This window comes from Emydura macquarii, unplaced genomic scaffold (genome assembly GCF_026122565.2).
Source record: "Emydura macquarii macquarii isolate MOO-44397 ecotype Brisbane River unplaced genomic scaffold, CSIRO-AGI_Emac_v2 contig_3231, whole genome shotgun sequence".
Classification (NCBI taxonomy): domain Eukaryota; kingdom Metazoa; phylum Chordata; order Testudines; family Chelidae; genus Emydura; species Emydura macquarii.
In genome coordinates, this window is record NW_027133368.1 from 969,996 (window position 1) to 992,274 (window position 22,279).

Below are 22,279 nucleotides of genomic sequence, written 5' to 3' on the forward strand. Positions count from 1 at the left end.
GTCATCTAGTCCAACCCCCTGCTCAAAGCAGGATGTGTGTTGGAATAACGAAATGGGGCACTAGGGGCAGCCCCAGGCAAGGCATGGAGAGAATTTCTCCCATGTGTGGAGGAGTCTCCAATCTACAATGTAGCATTAGCTCCAACTGAAGCATTTTCAATGCTAAGGACATCTCAAAGGGCTCTTCCAGTGTGGATCTACTGATGCTTGATGCTGTGCGAGCACTAACTGAACCTTCCCCCACATTCCCAGTCCCGCTCCCAGCCTCGGCCCTAGACCGAACTAGAGCCCTCTGACTCTGGCCCCACTTCCAACTGCAGCGCCTGGCCCCGGCGTGGCCTCCTCTCTGCTGCTGGAACCTGCCCCGAGACATGGGCAGTTGGACAGTTGGGAGCCAAATGCCTCGGATGTGTGTGGGAATAACGAAATGGAGGTTGTACTAGGGGCAGTCCCAGGCAGGGCATGGAAAGAATTTCTCCCAGGTGTGGAGGAGTCTCCAATCCACAATGCAGTGTTAGCTCCAACTGAAGGATTTTCAATGCTAAGGACATCTCAGAGGGCTCTTCCTGAGTCAATCTGCTGATGCTTGATGCTGTGCGAGCACCTTCTCCCACATTCTTCTTTGAATCCTCTGATGTGGAATAATGTGTGAGTTCAGACTCAGTCTTTTCCTACAGTTATTGAAGCTTTTTCCACAGTCCAAACATTGAGGGGTTCTCTCTTGTGTGAATTGTCTGATGTGGAGCAAGGTGTGATCCTTCAATAAATCTTTTTCCACAGCCGAGGCATTTATAGATTCTGTCCCATATGGAAGGTTAAGGAAGATATGAGCGGGGCCTGAAAATTTCCCATCATCCAAGCATTTCTGGGGTTTCTCTCGTGTGGGTTCTCTGATGTTTTGAACTCTCACCAACACTTTTCCCACACTGAATGCATTTTTTATCATCTCTCTCCTGTATGCGCTCTCAGATGACTAATAAGAGCTGAGCTGTGTTTGTAGGTTTTTCCACAGTCTAAGCATTTATAGGGTCTTTCCCCCGTGTGCACTCTTTCATGGATAATAAGGCCTGCGAGCTGACTAAAGCCTTTCCCACAGTCCAAACATTCATATGGTCTCTCTCCTGTGTGGATTCTTCCATGGCTCTTAAGGACTGAGCGCCAACGGAAGCTTTTCCCACAGTGCAAGCATTTATAGGGTCTTTCCCTCATGTGGTTTCTCTGATGTACAATAAGGGTTGATGCTGCACTGAAGCTTTTCCCACACTCAAGGCATTTATATGGTCCCTCTCTTGTGTGGATTATCTCATGGCTAATAAGTCGTGGGCGATGACTGAAGCTTTTCCCACAGTCCAAGCATTTATAGGGTTTCTCTCCTGTGTGGGTTCTCTGATGTACAATAAGGTTTGATGATGCACCGAAACTTTTCCCACACTCAAGGCATTTATAGGGTCTCTCTCCAGTGTGTATTCTCTCATGGATAAGAAGGCCTGAGCGCCAACTGAAGCTTTTTCCACAGTCCAAGCATTTATACGGTCTCTCCCCCGTGTGCACTCTCCGATGGGTAATAAGACCTGAGCTCCGTGTGAAGCTTTTGCCACAATCCAAACATTTATAGGGTCCCTCTCCTCTGTGGGTTCTCCCGTGGCTAATAAGAACTGAGTGCTGAATAAAGTTTTTTCCGCTTTCCAAGCATTTATTGAATTTCTTTTCCTCGTGATCCTTCGTCTGGGCTGTGGCTCCGTGAGGATCCTTGTCTACTCCCCCACATTCAATGGATTCATCCACTTTCTTCCTTTGGTGGTTTCCCAGCTTCTTCTCTGAACTGTGCCAATTACTCCAGGCTTTTCTCTCTTCCAAGCACTGGGAAAAATTCCCTCCATCTCTTCTCAAATACGTCCCTTGCAGTTCCACTTGCTCCGGATCTTCCTGCTGTGGATTCACCTCCTCGGGCCCACTCATGGTTTCATTGCCTGCTGAGGGAGAGAGAGAATTCAGGCAGGAGTCACTGCCTGGGCTGGTAGAAAGGACAGAAAGGGGAACAGCAAAGAAGAAAAACACAATGAAATAGCTGCCCCAGACACTGAGAAACTGGATTCTGCCTCCACATCCTGTCCAAACATGAAGTGAAGTTGGGAAGAAAACTCCTGACAGCTAACAGGGTGGGTGGGAAGCCATGAGCAATATCCGCCATGATGATGCGACATCTGGCCACAGCCTGACCTAGAGATGAGGCAGAACTGAAGGTGCTCACACCACATTTTTGGGATTTTCACCTTTTTACTTCATCGGCCATATAGTTCCTGTGTCAGTGTCACTGACTCCTCACCTGGGCAGGTGCCTCTTTCCTCAGAGGCCTGGAGATCCGGGACCCAAGGCTCTTCCTCTCCTTCCAGCTGGGTGATCAGGTCAGGTCTGGGAATGGAGAGTCCTGCTGAGGGAGTGAAATCAGGCATGATCAGACTGGTGGAGCATTTGTGACAAAAGACACATTTTCAGTTTAAACTCACCCCATGATTTTCTCGGGGGTTGTGGGATCTGAATGGATGGGAACATGACACTGAGCTGCTGTGGCAGAGGTAGATGTCTGGAGGAGGGTGGAGATGTCACACCCTCACTCGGAGTGTTCAGGATCTGTGCGCTCTGGGGGACTGGCTGAAGCACACACAGCTCCAGTGTTCAACCCCTGCCTCTGTCAAAATCTTCAAAGCCCTCCACACAGACGGCGCTAGTCTCAGGAAGTAAAGGGAACAGAGATCCTGTGTGTGAGTGAAAATTAATGTAGATAAGATAATATGCTACTTGTCCCCCATGTAGGTTGGAGGGATGGAGATGAATTAGCATATTCATTAGGTCCATGACTCCTCTATCCCACTGGAGGGGGTTCGGAAGTGAACGGCTCTCCCCCACTGGAGCTGTGGACTAGGTGACCCATTCCCCTGTGTTCTAACTGATCAGGGAAGAGGTTGACCAGATACAGAAATACAGGCCTCGTGCCTTCAAATGGCTAAGGGGACATGAATCCTTACCCAGCGAGGTCACAGTCTCATAATTCTCCCGCATGACGTCCTTGTAGAGGTCTCTCTGACGAGGGTCCAGCAGAGCCCCCTGCCCCTCAGTGAAATACACAGCCACATCCTCAAACGTCACCGGCATCTGAAACAACAGTCGCTCCCCACTCAGTACCTGCTGCCCCAACCACAATCCCACTGTTCATGGGGGAAGTAGCACAAAAAAAGGACAGCTCTGGGAGGGACAGACGAGCCGAATCCCACCCCCACCCTGCTCAGAGTGGCCAAGAGGGTCCAGGGAACTGAGAGAAGGTGAGAGCTCCTTGTCCCTCCCAGCAGATGGAGGGCGGCAGGGTCTTCTCATTTACCACACACCTACTACGCACAGGCTGGGTATTGGAAGCAGAGCTCCATGCAGGGAACAGGGACAACACGTTCCTTTCGTATTTTGCCACTGTCCTGTTCCCCTGGTGCAATCTGGACTGGTGAACTGCTGTGACACCCCATTCACCAACTCCAGGAGTCCAACACAACTCTTCTGTGAGAACCCCCCCACTTCTGAGCAGTTCACAGATAGTCTTTAGGATAGAAATGGCCCCAACCAAGTGAGAGAGTGCTTCCAGCCAGCCACTCTTTGGATTATACAACTGAATGACCCCAGCCACAACGTCCAGTCCCAGATGCAACCCCAGGAACTTCCATCTCACAGTGTTCAGTGATGCCCACTGAACAATTCAAGCACATAGGCTTTCATCAGTTTAAACAAAGAAATTGATATGCACCAGCCTTGTTACTTCAAATGGAGTCTCCAACACACCTTAAACCAAATGCACTGCTTCCGGTGAAATAAACACACATTTATTTACTATAGAAGTATTGTCAGTGATTATAAATGAGGATAGCAAGTCAGATTTGCTCAAAATAAACAAGATCAAAACACATTCTATACTAAGCTTAACACTTTCAGCAACCTACAAACTTAGGTGTTTCCCTTCAGCCAGGCTCTCTTGGTCAGCACTTCAGTTGCTTGGTGGTGTTTGTAGATGGATGGAGGTGGAAGAGAGCGAGCATGACAAAATGTCTCCCCTTTTTGAAATGTTCCTTCTCCCCTCTGGGGCTTTGCCCTCCCTCCCCAGGGTCAGATGACAAACAATGTCTTACATGGACTCATACATGTCCTAAGTCAGTGAGCATCACCTCCTCATGATTACAAGCTGCCCCAGGGAAGCGGTGGCTCACTTGAGCGGATCCCCCTTCGATGGCCAGACCAGTGCTTTGTTCCTGGAAGGCTGAGCTGGGTTTGTTTTATACACACCTTAATGAGGTGCTATCTGCCCCTTTGCTCCTGGAGAGGTTTGCCTGGATCTGTTTTAGGCCATGAGGACACATCTTTGGGAATATTACATAGCGGAGCCTCATAACCGTACACGTGACATTGCAAAAGACATATCACTATAACAATAATGCTCAGTGCATCATGAGCATTACAAAAACATCTTACATGACAGACTTTGCATTAAACAATACACAACTATACTAGAAGGATGAAGATTGGGGTGCAGTGCGTTACAGCCACAGTCTCTGCCTAATGGTTCAGGCTCCAGCACAATGGTCTGTTTTCCCAGTCCTGTCTGGAAATGGGGGAATGCGCTCACGCTCTCTCGCTCTCGCCAGCCCAGAAGTGTAGGAAGAGAGAGGGGAGGTTTGGGAGTTGCCTGTACACCATGTAAGGCAAAAGGGGGCCAAGAGGTAGATGAGCCATCTCGGAGATGTCCCCTGGGGAGAGAAGAGGTGGGATGCTCCCTGGGCCCTGAATTTCATAGCATCTCTTCATGCCTAAGGGCAGAGGTAATGGCTCCCCAGTCTTCCCCCCCTTAGACAGACCTCTGCCCACCATCCCCAACGCCTGGGGCAGCCCTTCCCTCCAACTGCCCCACTTGAAGCAGGAGTCACGCTCCAAACTCCCTTCCTCACTGAAGCCAGCTGCAGGACGCACTCCCACCCCACTCAGGGCATTGTCTGATACTCATCTCCGACCCCCCACCCCACTCCCAGAGTTGGTCTTTCTCTTCACCCATCCTGGCTGGCTACAGCAGACTCAGATTCAGAGCCAAGTTCTGCATGGGAGGCAGGCCAGTCTGCCTGCAGCACAGTGTGTTCCTGGTGGTGCCGCTGGCCCAGCCCTGCTGCTGCAGTGAGCAGGGAGCACAGAGCTGGGCCCTGAACGTGCCTGAGCAACTCCTGGAGCTCAGGGATTTCTGCCAAGATGTGACCATCTCAAGGCATGAGCTTCACCTGACAGAAGCAGAAAGGAGGGCCGCTGAAGCTTTAAAGTGTCAAAATGGCACTGAAGTCTGATAAAGTGAGGACAAAGATTCTTCAGTACGAACAATTGATCAATGGTGACTCTATTGTGCTTGGTTAAAATGCCATCTGGAAATATCTAATGTCTCATCTCCCTTTACTGAATCCTTACTAGCTGCAATGAAAAAATGAGAAAAAAAACCTGTTGGAACTGATATCTTTCTCTCAGATATAGAGCTCTTGATCCTAGTTATCTATTCCCATTGTTAGAGAAGGACAAAGCCAAGGCAACATTTCATTTTACGAAAACGTGGATGAAGATGGAAATGCTTGAGTCAGAAGTCAGAAATAATGATGTCATCGAATCAATATAAGACATGTCTGCAATGGAAAGATGAATTGGAACTTCTTCTGAAAGTTTGAGAAATCTCTAAAAAGAAAGCAATATCTGGATGAAGGAAAGCCCCCCCCCCCAAAAAAAAGAATGGGCAAATTTTGATTCATTTGCAGATGAGATGCATCTCAGTAAGAAAGAAAACATATCAAACTATTGGGAACATCAGAGAAATGTCATGCCCAAGCTGTATCAACTAGCAAAAAATGTACTGGCAATTCCAGCAACATAAGTGAGCGTTGAAAGAAAATTTCCATGCCTCAAATATATCCTTTCACTGCACAGGTCCAAATTGACAAAGCAAATATTTAAGGATGTTACTTTAGGTTGCTCAACAAATTGTTCCAAAAAATTGTGTTTATTTGACAACACAAAAACACTAGGAAATTTTATGTAAAGTTGAAGTTAAAAATAGTCAAAAATCATAACAGTTCCCATTTTAAGTTGCAGCTCTCTTTTTTGAACTAACCTCCACTCACATTGACATAGGAATTAATCCGGCAACTGGATTTTTATTGTTGTTTCTTTGGGTGGCTAAAACCATCAATAAACTCCGACATATTAAACACAACTGAACCCAAACCTGAACCGAACCAAAGTAAATACCAGGTGTATGGGCTCCTTGCCTGCTGCTGCCAGCAGTGACTCTGGTTTGACACAGAATCCCGCACAGAAATTAGAGCAGGATCCATCTCAGTCCTGTCAAGGCCAAGCATTTAACAGTCAGGAGTCAGACCCCAAAATAAGGAGACTGGCTTTTAAAAACATTAAAGACTAAACTGGGAGCAGGGGGTGTGTGTTGAGGGGGGGGATATTTACCATGTAAATTCCGATCCCTTAGGGAGAAGTCCCCTCCCCACCTCTCACGCCTGTTTGACAATTTCTATGGAACGATTCCCCACCGATTGCTGGGCGGGGCAGCCCCCTACCCCTCTGCTAGCCCAGGGGTGAGGAGGAGGGTTAAGCTGCCATTGGATCTCTCCCCATCCCTCCGGCTCTCCCTGCCCCAGCCAGTCTCCGCTTGCACTGCTATTCCCCGTCCAGCCTCCCCACAGCCCGCGCTCCCCACAGCCCCCCCTTTCCTCTCTTTAGCCCCCCTCAGTTTCCCCCTAGTCCAGCTGTTCCCCTGAGCCCCAGAATTCACACCCTGCCCCCGATTCCTGCCTATTCCCTCATCCTCCTTTCAGCGGACCCATAACCCCTCCCGCCCCCTGCATCCCTGGTCACCCCCTCCCGCCCCCTCACACATCCCAGGTCCCCCCTCTGGCTCCCAGAGCCCCCAGCCCCTGTGCAGCCCCTTCCGGCTCCCACACCCTCCGTCCCCAGCTGGGAGCAGCCTGGGGCATCCCCCTGCCTTGCACACAGGCTGCACCGGGCGCATCGCTCCCTGGCGGGGCGGGCAGGTCTCACCGTCTCTCCACGTGGGGCCTCCCTGGAGCAGGCTCTGGGTCCAGGTGATCGGGACAAGCCGGGCTCTGCACCGGGCGAGTCTCTCGGGGAGCAGCGGGAATGTTCCTCCCTCGGTAGGAAACCTCCCGTCCGCAGCCAGGCTCCTGGGTCCCGAGCGGTAGCAGCCGAGGCCCTGGGATCTTGCGATGAACGTGGGGGGATTGCACCGCAACAAAGAGTCACTGTAGCGACTGCAACGCACACACACAGTTCACTTCACTTCCTGTTCCTGCTGCCAAGCCGGAGTGAGCCCGGATCGCTCCGCCCCACAGCGCCTCCTGGGTCCTAGCAGGATCGAATGCACTGGGTCTGCCCTGTTTTGTCTGTCTCTGTCATTTGTTACTATGATTTATTTGATTCTTACCCCCCCAGCATGTGATGTCTGCGTAACAGTCTCTGATTTTGTGTGGTCTGCTTTGGCAGCTTTGAGAAGCTGTGAAGTTGTGTGATTGTGTACTGTTATTAGCCACCCTGTGGTGAAATGTGCAGTGTGCGGTAACACAGTCACACTCTCAGTCCTCTCCCTCTTTGTGTTTTCAAGGTTTCTTTCTTTATGACAATAATAATTAATTAATGAATAGACCTTACACTGTGGCCACCCTGCCGCAGGGGCCCTCCCTCTCCAAGGAACCACATTCCCTAGGAACAGGCAGTTCCCCTCAGCTTTATGGAGGCATCATGCATTGAAGGCACAGTGTCAATGGGCGAACAGAACACAGACATCCCGATGGGACATCTTAGAGACTTGGGAATGTTCCTGAGAGCGCCCAGTATTAACCAGAACTTGGGGTGATGGGTTCCTGGTTCTAGACAGGCTGCCCAACTCAGAGAGGCAGGGGACGTGTTTCCTGGTGACACTGATTCTGTGTGAGATTCACTTGGCTGAGAGATTGAGCCAGGGAGGTTTGTAAGATGTGGTCTCTTTTCTCCACAGCACGCTGACCGGCTGCTAGCCCTGGGCCTGAGCTACAAGGTCTGCTCCCCTAGTTCAGGTCAGGAGTTGTCAGTGCTGTGGGCATGGGGGCAAAGAAGGTCAGACCTGGGCCAAATTCCTGAGGAGCTGGGAATTGGGACCAGGCTTTGGTCACGAATTGTCTTCCGCGGGACCCCTGGTGTGGGCTAAAAAGGCCATGTACTACACAAGCAATAATCATGTGCTGATCACACAGCAGCTTCCTAGTCTTGGAGTCAGGGAGGGGGGGAAGTAAACGCTGAAGCAGGGCAAAATGATGTGACCAATAGGTACGATGGTAACGGGGTTATAATATGGGCAGCCCATGTGTCCCCTTCTATTCCTTCCCTCGCCATCTGGACAACGAAGGTGGCAAGAAGTGTTTTATCTCTTCTTTCTCAGACAGCATGCCTATTACAGAAAGCTCGGGATATCTCCACCTTGTTCTTCCATCGCAGTTGGCTCGTTAAGGAAATTTATGGTCATTCCTGCTGTCAAGATAGCCAAATTCATGGCGAAAATGCATATGCCACACAGGTTAAGTGGTAAATAATAAACAGGGGCGGGTATAATTATATGCCTCCTATAGCCATTGATATTCATTTCCTAACCATTTATATCACCAGATAGGGCTTTCATGGGGCATTGTAGAAGTGTGTATATTTACATAGTATTTTAGATAAAAAGTTGTAGAGTAGTTAACTCGGGGCTCACTTCGTTGGTCGCAAGGCGAAGGGGAATGAGTGGCTTACAGGCTGTAACCGAATAAACGCTCCTTATCACTCCACCCAGCTCAATCTTTTTTCAATCGACTTTGCAACTCTAGACCGTGGCAAAAGGGAAAACCCTTGGATAGGTAGGGGCAGAGAAAAGGAAAGTTCCCCCAGATGAGGGGGGAGCTATCTGCAGTGGCTGCAAAATTGAGGATGGTGGGGGAACCTAATAGGTTGTTTTTTTTTCTCCATCCAGCTCAGTAATTGCTTCCCAGGGTTGTGTTCTTACAGGCACAGAGCATCCCAAGGCCTAGGTTATGCCTTCACAGACGGCAGCAAATTCGCCGCCGTCAGATCGACTTCTCTGGATCGACTGGGCGGTCAGTGAAGAACTGCTCAGTCAATCCAGAAATCGACGTATTAAGACCACCTTCTCAAGTGGCGCAGTGCAGTAAAGATGGTGCGCAGAACAGAAGCAGAGAAGTCAATGGAAGTTACGCACGTTTTTTGCGTAGCTTGCGTAACTCCGGTCGACTGCCGCCGAATCTCTGAGGTAAATGAAGACAAGACCCTAGACAAGGCAGCTCTTCCCTGTCTGATATGACATTTTGAGCTGAGAATGGAGACTTGAGTCCATGAAATATTTTATGTACACCCCTTCCAAAAATTATAATTGTCAGTGTGTAGATGAATCCCTTATCACATTTTATGTCTGCCTAAAATCTCATAGCAGTTAACAAATTTGTCTTAGCTCGTGTTCTGACTGCCTCAGTAGGACTGCCTTTTTCTTGTCATCCATTGTAAATGGAGTTTCAAGACTTTAAATCATTTACTTCTTACCATTTTGAATTTATTATTCTTACTATTCATCGTTTACCTGTGTTAAAACTGTCCGGATGGATGTCATTCTGCATACATTAATAGCAAACTATATTTGAATATATTAACAGTTAGCAGCTTCAGCAATCACCTCAGCGTTTCTACTATAACACTTCTTTTTCGTACTGCTACATTATTTTTCAAATCTAAATTTGTATTTAAAAATTTTTTTTTTTTCAATACTGAAGTTTCTTCTTTGGGATCATATAGATAGGATCAAGGCTGACAGATTTCTTGGGTTGATGTCAAAACTCCTTCAGTTTCCTTTGATCTGCCAATGGGGAACGCCTTTGCATACTGTTATTTTGCCTCTCTGTCCAGCACCCTAGTGCATTTTCACATGTCATTACAAAATATTCCCAAATATTTACTAAAGGCCAGATTTTAGAGGTTGGAAACACCTAGTGGTTTAAAATTCCATTAGTTGCCAAAATCCCTTCAAAAATCCCAAGGTCACTGTACTATCTTGTGTGAAATCCTTCTCAAAAGGCAAATTTCTACTGTTTTTTTAAATTAAACATAGCTATACAACCCCCAGGTAGACTGACAAAAGGAAGACTTCAGAAATCATCAGTTATGTACACAAAAATCATGAAGATAAATAAATAACTAAATACATTTTGGTTTATTTTATTTTGCATTTTCATTACTGAGCCTATAGGACACATTAGCTTCACATGTCTGCTGTCACCTCTTCTAAAGAATCCATATACCTAAAATGGTTGTACATTCCTATAATATTTTGGACTGTAAATTGTGATTCCTTCGCCCCCCCGCCCCGCACAAACACCCACAAACACACCCCTTTACAACTGAAAATGTATTAAAAATCCTTATTTCTATAAGTAATACCCCATCCTGTGAACACTATACTCTTCTGTTACTTCATTTGTTGCATACATAGATGTCGATTTTTCCACTGCATTGTTTATCCTACTAATTGCATATTTTAATTTCAGAGCCTTTCCTGTATGCTGCATGTTTTGTTATGGTATATTTCAGTGACGTTCTTCATTCTGACAAGTTTACTGCTTTGTCCTGCCAACATCAAAGACTTTTTTTTTTAAATAAATGATCCTGTTACTACTTTGCACGGGGGCATAGTGCTGACATCACCTCAATGGCCTTTTGATGCCTTGTCTCCACTCTGTTTTTACAGTGGGAATAGCTAATGCAGGCTAGTTACCCCACAGTAAAAACACATCTTCTTAGCACTGAGGACGCAGATTATAATGCTGGTTCACATAGTAAATGAACCATTATAATTCATGGCTTGACAACTTTGAGATCGTGTGGCTATTGTTATCCCTTTGCCATCAGAAGTATTTGAATCGGATCATTTGCAGCTCTCCATTTTAAAGCACACCTTCACAGGGCTAATTCCTGTGTAGACGCTCTCAGTCAGAAGTAAAGTGGCCTTAGTTCTGACAGGGACAGACAGGGCAACCATACAAGATTGCAGGAATCCTTCCCTGAAACACTCTTAATCCCCAGCTCTATGACCTGTCTTGAATATTTTTAGAGTTTTGTATAGTTCAGGTGTTCCCCACATTTGTTTTTTTTTAAGCCCAAATGGAAGGAGCAAAGCAGTGACTCACTCATCTTAACTGTCCGAAGTGTTGCCCTGCATAGAAAAGTCATTGCAATAATTCACAGCTATCAATTTTGGAATGACAAAATGTAAATAAATGGATTAAGGTTAAAATTTCAGGTGAGCTTCCGCCTTCTCTCTGCTCTGTACTGGTTGGGCCACCTTTCTCTCCAAGCGGCGCCTCCCTGGGAGCAGGGATCTTCCCATTAAGGGGTCCCTGGCCAGGCTGGGGTCTCTGCCCTGGGAGAGGCTCCCGGGGAGCAGCAGGAACGTCACTGTTCCATGTTCACAGACCCGGCTGCAGCCCGGGCTCTGGGATCCCCAGCAGCAGCCACCTCCGGGGCTCGGGGATCTTGCAAGAAGCCTGGGCTCCCCTTTCTGTGTCAGAGCAGTTTAGGGTTTTTTTTATGTCCTACACATACATTCCTCACTCACACTCACAAAGAGAATTCATCAAAATATTTTTAGATTTAGTACAAGTTTCAGAAAAGAGTTTACTTCAAGAAACTAACAAGATGGAGTTCACTTATGCAACACTAAACAGTATTGTACCATTATCAAAACAGGAAAGGAAAAATTAGTATCTACCTCTATCTCACTTCTACAATAAAACAAGAGTGCAATTTGTTTGCACAACTCCTAGAGATGCCTGTCACTGGGACCAGCACTGTTCAACATATTCATACATGATCTGGAAAAATGGGTAAACAATGAAGTGGTCAAACTTGCAGATGATACAAAACTACTCAAGAAACTTAAATCCAACGCAGACTGCAAAGAGTTAGAAAGGGATCTCACAAAACTGGGGGACTGGGAACAAAATGGCAGATGAAATTCAATATTGATAAATGCACAGTAATGCACATTGGAAAACATAATGCCAACTATACATATAAAATGATGGGGTCTTACTTAGCTGTCACCACTCAAAAAAGAGATCCTGGAGTCATGGTGGATAGTTCTCAGGAAAGATCCTCTCAATCTGCAATGGCAGTGAAAAAAGCTAACAAAATGTTGGGAATCATTAGAAAAGGGATAGATAATAAAACAGAAAATATTATATTGCCTCTATATAAATCCATAGTATGCCCACATCTGTAATACTGCATGCAGATCTGGTCACCCCATCTGAAAAAAGATATACTGGAGTTGCAAAAGGTACATAAAAGGGAAACTAACATAATTAGGGCTATGGAAATGCTTCTATATGAGGAGAGATTAATAAAAACTGAGACTTTTCAGCTTGGAAGAGAGACGATTAAGGGGAGAGTAAAGAGTTAAAGCTGGACAAATGTTTATTTCTAACGAAATTAATAGGCAGCAGGTTTCAAAAGAACAAAAGGAGGCGTTTCTTCGCACAACACAGTCAAGCTGTGCAACTCCTTGCCAGAAGATGTTGAGAAGGCCAAGAATATAATGGAGTTCAAAAAAGAACTAGATAAGTTCATGGAGGATAGGTCCATCGATGACTATCAGCCAGGATAGGCAGGGATTGCTGTTTGCCACAGGCTGTGAATGGCTGACAGGATGGAGCACTTGATGATTACCTGCTCTATTCATTCCTTCTGAAGCACCTGGCATTTGCCATTGTCAGAAGACAGGATACTGGACTAGATGGCCCATTGGTCTGACCCACTATGTCCATTCTTATGTTCTATGAGAGCTTCTCCCATCGGCATAACTACACCATCTACCTGAGTAGCAAGAAGCTCTCCTGTCCATGTAGCGCTGTTAACATGGGGGGTTAGCTTGGTATAACTATGTGGCTGGGGGTGTGAATTTTTCACACTTATGAGCGATGTAGTTATATTGATATCGCTCTGTGGTGTAAACCTGGCCTATGCATTAGGTGAAGGAAGCAGAGGAGACCAGGAGCTCTCTACATGGGTAGGCTCCATGAACTGCTGTGAGACTGCACTGATGCATGATGGACCATGTTGTCTGCCAGGGACTGAGATGGGATTAGCACACTCAGTGCATGTTGTGCTCACACTGAGGTGAAGAGTTTAGAATAGGCCTGCTTGCTGCATGCTAGGGGGACATGGTGCTGAGGTATGGGAGGTAAGAATAAGTGAGCAGGCGCATCGGCCCACATGCACCAAGGCAGGGGCTCCTGGCTTCCATGGAGTTGTGCTCAAATGTCTCTCAACCCAGGGCCCCAGACTGAGAACCAGGGAGTGAAGCAGGCTCCCTTCTAACAGCTGGGTAGGACAAGGGGGCAGTTCAAGGGGCAGAGAAGAGAGGAGACGGGAGGGAAGGGGGTCCTCAGCCGATGCCTCGGTCTGTGGAGCTCAGTGGCCCTGGGGCAGCTCCTCTGCTTCACGGCAGCTGCTCCATCCCCACTGCCTGGAACTCACAGCCTGGGACACAGCCCCAGCCAGTGCCCAGTAGGGCAGGGATCACACCCACCCCGAAACCATCCCTGACGGGGCGCAGCCAGCCAGCCCAGGGTAGCAGCATGAGCCCTAGGACAGCCGCTGCCTGGTGGAGGAAGGGAGGGGCTGGAACCCAGAGCCCTGCCAGACTGGGAACAGCAGCAGCCACTCGGGTGAAGCTTCATCCCAGAGTGACACTTCTCAGCGTCTGCCTCCGCTGTGCCTGGACCATTGCTGCTTCCCAGCCTGCAGCTAGAGCCCCTGTAGGGACAGGGAGAGGAGAGGATAAGCCAAGCCCAGACAATATACCTCACTGGCTGTAACTCTCAGGGAGGCAGAACCAAGGTCCTGGAACTGCTGAGAAGTTTCTCCGGTATCGCCAACCCCAAATGTTCAAACATCATGAGTCAGGTTCCCCAAAAATCATGCGATTGACTTTAAAATCCCAAGACTATGTACAAATAATAGCGTTGGGGTGCTTTTTATTTCCCTTCTGCTTTTGCAGCCTGTAGGGTGCAATGGGGTCACATTTTGAAGCTTTCTCCACCGCCCCACGGACTAGAAACTTACTTTCTCTTGAAGAATGAAGGCTGAAATCATCACATATCCACTTGACTCCAGGAGCTGGGTCTTTAAGGAAAACAAATCTTATCCTGAGACTCGTTGCAAAATTATTAGAGTTGGCACTTACCTACAGTAGGTGAAGGGCTCCCCTTCGGTCTGTATTTACCCTGTATTCCTGTCTGTGTGTTACAGTCAGGCGGTAGCCTAGTATTGTCCTGGGTACAGGGGTAAGGAGCTGGGATCACTCTGAGAGCTAGTTCCCACTGCCCCTGTCTCTCTCAGAGTGAAATCCACCCACAGCCAATACAATACCCACAGGAGGGTACAGAGGAGGGATGTACAGCATGACCCTGCAGTGCAGCTTCTCCCCTGAGCACCATGGCAGAGTCTCCAGTGACCACGTGCTGCAGAGGGGCTGCAGCCAGCACTCCTGCCCAGCATCAGTGCTAATAGTGACCGCCCGCCGAGGGGGACGCTGAAAGTCCGGGTTCTCCCCCACGGGCTAGGCACACTGCAACTTACAATATAGGTAATGCTACCTTTTCGCAAACATTTTTAGTAGACACCCCCGATAGTGGTATTTGGACGCTTTGGGGTCCCAATGACACGGCAAAAACACAACTGGTTAAAATACAGGAAGTACCACATAGAATGACAGTGGGTCCAGTTGTGGTTAAAAGAGGTGTGCAGTTAGATGTGGGTATCCAACCGTTCGTGTAATTAATATTTCAATTAATTTATCATCCACATTAATTCAACAGAAAAAGCCCAGTGTGTAAATTTGACGCAGCCTTTACAAAGGGGCTGGGGAAAATGGTTTAGAGGAAGGGTTCTAGATTCCACGAGAGGAAGAAGGAAAAGATCCATTGACACAGTCCTTGGAGTCGCAGGGACTGGGATAGCGGAACTCAATTCCATTAATTCAGAAGTATTGGCCAAGAAATTAAGTAATCTGGGGTCAATTGTACAGAAGATGGGTCTCCCCTTACGTGAAGGTTTATATGCAATTAGCCGTTTACAGTTGCAGATGGCAGACTTGAGCCAAAGCTGAGTAATGCCCTTACTACACACAGTGCTACGCTGGCAAAAGCCATCTTGTGTTTAGAGGCAAACACTTCAACTGCCCTCACATGTGTACAAGCCCAATTATGGCAATATATTGTTGCCAAAGATGTAACCGAGCAAGCTTTGAGAGGAGAAATACCTGAAGCCATTAACAAGGAATATGTAACCAGTCCTTGGGCAAGGTTAATCACCTTGGCACTTAATACCACCACCTGAATATTAAGCCTTGCCATTCTTGAATATCAGCCACAGCCAGTCTTGATAGCTAGCCCACTAGTGCCCCTGGGTATTACCATTAATCCAACTGTCCTCATGCCTATCATATCTTCCCAATGGGCAGTTAAAGTACAAGATCGCTGGAAAAAAATTAATTTTCAACCCTGTGAAAAAATTAACCAACATGCGTATATGTGTCCCGGTTATGTTTTGTATTATAAAGATGTATGCTTAAGTAATGATCAAGCAGAACGTCAATATTAGATGTAAAAGGAGTACTCAAATCAAAGTGTTATCATTGATATTTGGGAAGGGTGTGTGTGTCTTTGAACTACATGAAATGTATTAATAATCAATTCACAAAATGTTGTTTTAAATGAAAGTTCTAACTTTTTTTGAAACGTAGAAATTTTAGGATCTGATTTTAACTTTAATAGACAAACACTTGACCAACAATCTTTCACTTGGGGATTTCATATTTTTAATAAGACTTTATTTAAATGATGTCCAGTTAGGAATGCCCTCAGATGAGCTGCAGAAACTAATTCACCACCCAGATTTATATAAAAAGGTTCAAGAAGTTCAAACTTCAGCAAACCACACTGTTATTACCGTGCAACACGTGAGCAAATCCATTATCCATTTATTAGATGAAGCAAAAGATACCACGCAGCACCGCATGTGGGAAATCCTTTTCAGATGGTCTCCAACTTCCACTAGCATTCTAAATTTGGCTTTACACCCCATTGTGGTGGTTTTGAGCATTGGTGTTTGTTGAAAATAATACAATGTATTCTCGTATGTAGGACCATCCTGTTCTTACAAATCGAGTCCCGTGCCCGTGAAGAAGAGCTGCGTGCTCTCTTCACTCGAATATAAATGCAGGCACCCAAGCATGTCCAGTGAGAAGATGTAACCTCAGAGGTAGTGGCTCTTCCTGCCTTGATGGTAGTGCTGGAATGTCTAGGTGATGCCACATAAATGTCTTATGGGCATCAAGCTGGGGACTGTAGACCATGAAATTTCAGCTAGGCTGGGCCTACTTATAAAATTTAGCTACCAAATATTAATAAATTGCACATTGCAGAGTATGTAAAATGGGGGCTGGAGTCCCTTTTGAAAAGGGGTGGTTGTTTCTCATTGCAACACACCCATGCTGTCTTTCCATTCGCAAAGTATGTCTGGTATTTCATTAAGATAACTGTTTATTAATTGCCTCTCTTATCTGGACCATTTTCCCTGATGAACTTATCCTCTAGGAGTAACTCATCTATGCAGTAAACAGAAATATGTTAAATGCTGGGCGTGCTAGACCTCCATGGATCCAGATCTCTCAAAATACCTTATGATCAAAGCCCATGGCTGGATGCCACCCCTGGTATTGCTCAATTTAATCACAACAATCCCAATACCCCTTTGTTTGAAGGGTAGAACACTGAAACTAAACAACAAATCTAGGTGGATAGCACCTTTTAACTAAGTAAAACACATGGGTCACTCCCTCTTGTATTGTTTTTGGGAATTCCTGTGTTTACTCATGTAAATTACCAAAATGCTTTGAAAAACATTGGATTTAAGAATATAAAAGGAAGCAATAGAAATAAGCAAGGCAAGCAAGCTTCAAGAGTCCCTCTGGACAAGAAACTGACAACAACTGCCATTTTTGCCCAGCTGTCTTCTGATACCACGGATCCAGGCTCTCAGGGGAAGCTGCAAAGAAACTATCGCTGCCTCTTGCCTACATTGGTGAGCATAATTGCTTTTTCAGTTAAAATACTGGACTTTTGGTTTGGGGGCTCATCTGGTATGTTTATAAGTATAGTAATTAAAGCCTTTCTGTCATTATCGAACGAGAGTCGTGTCAATTCTAGACCACACTAATAGCAGATTCCAGTCTGAGAGTTAACAAGAGCAATCTTTACAGTTAAAACACCAAAAATGTGGATCAATTGCTTAATTCTAATGCAACAAGAATGAACCGATATATATACATTGCTTACAGAGGGGATCACTGCACAGCTAGGTCAACACCCTCTGCGAGCACAGCAGGGTCTATCATGACACTATCTGGCCTTCAGTCTCCTGCTCATGAAAGATGACCTGACCAGTGCAGGGCAGAGACAAGGATCAAGGTCCCCTGAAATTTTAACCTTAAACTATTTATTGATATTTTGTTAGGCCAAAATTGATACCTCTGAAATATTGCAAAGGCTTTTCTAGCCAGGAACATGCTCAGGCGTGTTCAGATGAATGCCCCCACTGCTTTCCTCCATGTCTTTGGACTTAAAAACATAAAAGGCAAATGAGTCTTACATTTGGACTGTACAAAACTTTATAAATGTTCAAGGCAGGTCAAAGGCCTGATGTATATGAAGGACTCCTGCAATCTTCTATGATTGCCCTGAGGGCAGTTGAGAAAACTAAGGCCACTACTTATGTATGAGCATGTCCACAGCAGGGTTTAATGCACTGTAATGTAAGCTCCTTAACTTCACACCTTAGGTATCACCTCATGTAGAGCAGCCCTTAATAAATAAAGGGAAGATTATACGGGACATTGGCGGGCAGGGCTTCCTTAATTTCATTAGTTTAAAATACTTAAATTGGTTTCACATGACACCCACACAAATGGGGGGCTGCAGACATTCAGATGCAAACAACTCTGATGGCGAAGGAGCAGTGATAAATGCACAATGATTATCAGAGTTGTCAAGCCATAAAAAATAATGGTGCATTTAACATCTGAGTCAGCTTTAGTGTTTGGGTCCTCAATGCTGATAAAATGTGAGTTTTTACCACACAATAAGCAACATGCATTATCTATCCCAGCATAAAAACATAGTGGAGACAAAGCACTATAATTTCACCAAAAGACATACGAGGTGAGGTCAGAACTATGCCCCCACCAGCTCCCTCCCGTGAAAGTGCAAAAAAGGAACAGAATAATTTGTTTAGAAAATGTTTCATTTGGATTGTAAACTTGTCAGAATGAAGAACATGACCGCAATGTGTCATCATAAAATATGTAGCATGCATAAAAGGCTACAGAATTAAAATATGCAATTACAAGTATAAACAATCCAGTAAAAAAACCAGCATTTATGTCTGCAACTCATGGAAGACTTGAGTGTGTTCTTCAGTGTTTGCAGGACGGGGGCTTCCTTAAGGATTTTAAATACAATTTCAGTTACAAAGCAGGCAGGCACATGTTACTGTAAGTCCAAAATGGTATTGAACAACACAGGAATGTACAATCATTTTAGATACATGGAGTCTTTGGCAGAGGTAACAGCAGTGTCCTCTAAAGAAATAAAGAAATAGACAGGCATAGAACAAGAATCAAGAATCAAAAATGTATTTAGGAGTTGCTGAGCTTTAATTTTTTTTTTTTTTCCCCAAAAAAAGTCATTACTTGTGGATGCACAAAGTATGGTGGGGGGGAAAGAGGGTTAAAAAGTTCTGTAGTTGGTGAATCTATCCTGGGGGCTGTATATCTATGTTTAGAAACATTTACAGTAGAAATTTGAGAAAGATTTCCTACAGTATAGTCCAATGCCCTTAGGGCAACATTTTTTAAGGTAGTTGGTGACTAGTGAGATTTTCAGAAGCGTCTAGGTGCATTCAACCTTTAGAAATCTGGCAGGTGGTGAATATTTAAGAATGAAGTTCTATTCCTAGTAGTGATATGTGATAAAGCATTAGTCTGCTGGATGAAGAGAAAAAATAGCAGATGATCAAGGATTGGTGGATTAAGGAAACTTGCAAAGTATGGACACCAACACAGGTAATCTGTCATGCTTGATGTCATCTAAAGTCAAAGAATGACACTGTGTATAAAAAAAATTACAACTAAAACAGATGTTACGATGGAAACAGAAAGTGCTGTTCAGGGTGAGAGGTGATTGCTGAAACTACTAGCACTGGTTATTTCCTGTTGTCAGTTCGCTTCTCTGTTTGTTCTCTCCACATGCTGTCCCAGCTGTGCATAGGTGGCTGAGCCAGCAGACCTCAACAGTACTACTCAAAAAGACCACAGACTCGGTTCAGTCTCGGTTAGCCAGGTTTATTCTCAACAAAGTATGGTACTAGAACCCCAGAGATTCTACAGGAATCCTAATACTTATCATGATGGACCAGCTCAGTCAGCAACACGACTTTCTGCTGCCTCAAAGCCAGAGGTGCCCCAACATTAATAGACTAAGAGTAACAATCTGCGATAAACAATTTACTTAATAACTTGCGTGTTTCATGACAAGTTTGTTCCTACAGACCCAGGGCAGGGAATCCAAGGCGCTGAGGGATGCAGTGTGCGCTGATTGGGACACAGAGTCTCTGTCATCCCCACACAGGACGCTGAAGTAGATAGGGAGAGGGTGACCAGCTGGGCTGTCACGTTCCTCATCTCCCTCTGGCCTCAGTGATGGGGTCAGCCTGGCTTTGAGGCTGGCCCAGGCCTGTTGACATCCCCAGCTTCATTCTTGCTTCTGCCCAACCTCGTCCTCTCAGCAATTGGGAAATATTTTCCCTCCCCATATCATTCATCTGAGGACATCATTTTTAGGCTTTTAGATTTCAGGGATGTCTTCACCCATCACTAACAGGGCAACTCCTATCTCTCTCTGGCATGGGTGTAGCAAGTTCATAGGTTAGCCTCAGCTGTCTGACTCTCAAAAGATAAATCTGCTGTTTCCCAGCTCTATTCCCCTCACCTCCCACCCTCTTCCCCTCCTGACTGTATCTCACATCTCTGAAGGGATCAGGCAGGAACTCCAGGCCTGGTTCAGTCTTGGCCTCTCAGACCGTGAATCTCACACTCAGAGATATGGATCATTTTCATTGTTCAAACAACATAACATCTCATAATAAAGGGTAAAGAAAGCTTAAAATAAAATAAAAAAGACTGTCCTGGCAAATGATAATTTCCCTCATTAAGTCCTCATTAAAGCTGTGCTACATCCTCTCAAACTAAGCTAATATCAAAGTAAGTGTCCAAACAGCTTTCAGGAAGAGAGAAACAACAATTCTATAAAACACGTTCATGTTTATAAATGAAATGCCACAGAATCGTTATTCCCAAAAGGAGGAAAATAAATGTATCCATTTTCTTCTAAACTGGCTAAACCTGCTGTACTCAGCTCCTTATTTGTTTTTGAGTCATTCACAAAAGTTTTCCACAGTCATAATGCAAGAGGGAAACAAAAAACAAACCAAAGTCAAAATCTGCCCATTTCCCAATCTTCTGGACTTGGCTGGAAAAAGCCCAGAAGCCACTTAACCAATAGATGGAAACAGGGATTTACCTGAGAAAGCTCAAACGGAGCTTTGGGGTTCATTTGAATTCCTCCTCCACGTCTGGGACACTTTCATCTCTAGCCCGCGGGAGTCTGATTCAGGATCAAAGACATCGAAGTGTGAATGAGACAATCTCTCCCCAAAGGGGGAACTCAGTGACTCCAACAATCACTCTGCTAATGGGGGGATCAGAATATATAAAATGGTTGGGGTCAGTCTAGACTAGGAAAGGTGGGGGAGGGTCAGAGGGGATTTGCTAGCTGAACCCAACCCACTTTTCCCACCATAGACAGAGCCTCACAGGCTAACGCTGTGGACGCAAATGTGGGATTCCAAGGCCTTAACACCTCCCACAAAAGCCCTGTGGAAATCAGCCTCTCCCTGGTGCTTTATGATTGCAATGGGGGGCGGGGAAAAGAGGCAGCACCTCCTTTCCTCGTACTCTCTCTCCTAACAGCCCATGATCCCTAACATTTGATTTCCCCAGGACCTGGCATCCGCGGCTTCCTACCACCACCAAATGCACCATTCAATCCCCCAGTTTCTTCCCCAAAACCCATCCCTCCTGCTCCCTCCACATTTGATCCCCTGAAACCCAGCATCTTAGGGAATTTAGGGAGGGGAAGAGATACCAGCCACCAGGGACACCCCCCCTGCAGGGACCAGCTCCAGGTTCGTGGGGGAGCCCAGCCAAAGGCTGATAGAAAATGGGATTTCTCCTCCTCTGCCTGGGGTTTGCTTAGACCAGAGGTCCACAAAGTGTGGGGAGCGCCGCTCATGGGTGGCACAGAGGCATGTTTGTGGGGGGCCCTGACTGTCACACCCAGCTCCCACCGCACCCTTGAACTTTGGTCACTGAAGTCCCGCTCCCAGCCTCGGCCCTAGGCCGAACTAGAGCCCTCTGACTCTGGCCCCACTTCCAACTGCAGCGCCCGGCCCCGGCGTGGCCTCCTCTCTGCTGCTGGAACCTGCCTGGAGACATGGGCAGTTGGACAGTTGGGAGCCAAATGCCTCGGATGTGTGTGGGAATAACGAAATGGAGGTTGTACTAGGGGCAGTCCCAGGCAGGGCATGGAAAGAATTTCTCCCAGGTGTGGAGGAGTCTCCAATCCACAATGCAGCGTTAGCTCCAACTGAAGGATTTCCAATGCTAAGGACATCTCAGAGGGCTCTTCCTGAGTCAATCTGCTGATGCTTGATGCTGTGCAAGCACCAAATGAACCTTCTCTCACATTCTTCGGTGAATCCTCTGATGTGGAGTAATGTGTGAGTTCAAACTCAACCTTTTCCTGCAGATATTGAAGCTTTTCCCATAATTCAAACATTTAGGGGATCTCTCTCTTGTGTGGATTGTCTGATGTGGAGCAAGGTGTGATCTTCCAATAAATCCTTTTCCATAGCTGAGGCATTTATAGATTCTGTCCCATATGGAAGGTTAAGGAAGGTATGAGCTGGGACTGAAAATTTCCCAGCATCC

At 46.1% G+C, this 22,279-nt stretch overlaps 1 pseudogene; it reads right to left on the reverse strand.

Moving 5' to 3' along the window:
* Positions 1-679: 679 nt before the first annotated feature.
* LOC137142569 (zinc finger protein 850-like) overlaps positions 680-22,279 on the reverse strand; it is a 44,358-nt pseudogene continuing 22,758 nt past the window's right edge.